The sequence below is a fragment of the Theobroma umbraticum genome, unplaced genomic scaffold (assembly GCF_002168275.2).
Source record: "Theobroma umbraticum cultivar Fairchild unplaced genomic scaffold, ASM216827v3 scaffold_39.0, whole genome shotgun sequence".
Taxonomy (NCBI): Eukaryota; Viridiplantae; Streptophyta; class Magnoliopsida; order Malvales; family Malvaceae; genus Theobroma; species Theobroma umbraticum.
The window spans coordinates 1,193,882-1,194,382 of record NW_018397281.1 but is presented as its reverse complement, the minus strand read 5'-3'; the positions used below and the strand labels follow the sequence as shown (position 1 = coordinate 1,194,382).

At 38.7% G+C, this 501-nt stretch overlaps 1 long non-coding RNA gene across 1 annotated transcript in view; it reads left to right on the top strand.

The window, feature by feature from the left end:
• LOC149526295 (uncharacterized) overlaps positions 1-501 on the top strand; it is a 1,977-nt gene that overhangs the window by 1,014 nt on the left and 462 nt on the right. The window lies entirely within an intron of this gene.

Below are 501 nucleotides of genomic sequence, written 5' to 3'. Positions count from 1 at the left end.
TTTATCATGTTACTGTGATCGGTATTTTGAATATTATTTGAAATGATTCTTTGAAAACCTGATTGTGCTTTTAAATATTTTTATCAAATCAGGAGATTCGAGAATAGGTCGATTGTCACATAAGGATAGTGTGACCCTTCGACACAAGTGAGCTCTAGCTAGAGAACTTTTGGGCCACCGACTAGCTGTTAGACGTGGTTGGGGCCATGGTCTATGATATATGTGGCAAGGCCATGGGTTGTCATATGTGGCTAGGCCACAAGTGATATTCGCGATTGCGACCACTTGATTTCTCTAATGTCGGCCAACATTGTTGAGACTGCCATGGCTGTGGGGATCACTTCATTGGGTTTTCACGTACGTAGTTTTTCACATGGTGGAAAATAATAGTTTTTCTGTAACTCCCCTATTTGATTAAAAGCTTTCAGTGCTTTAAATATTGATTATGAGTTAATGACATTGTGTTTAATAACTTGGGGATGAGATGATTTATGAGCTTGT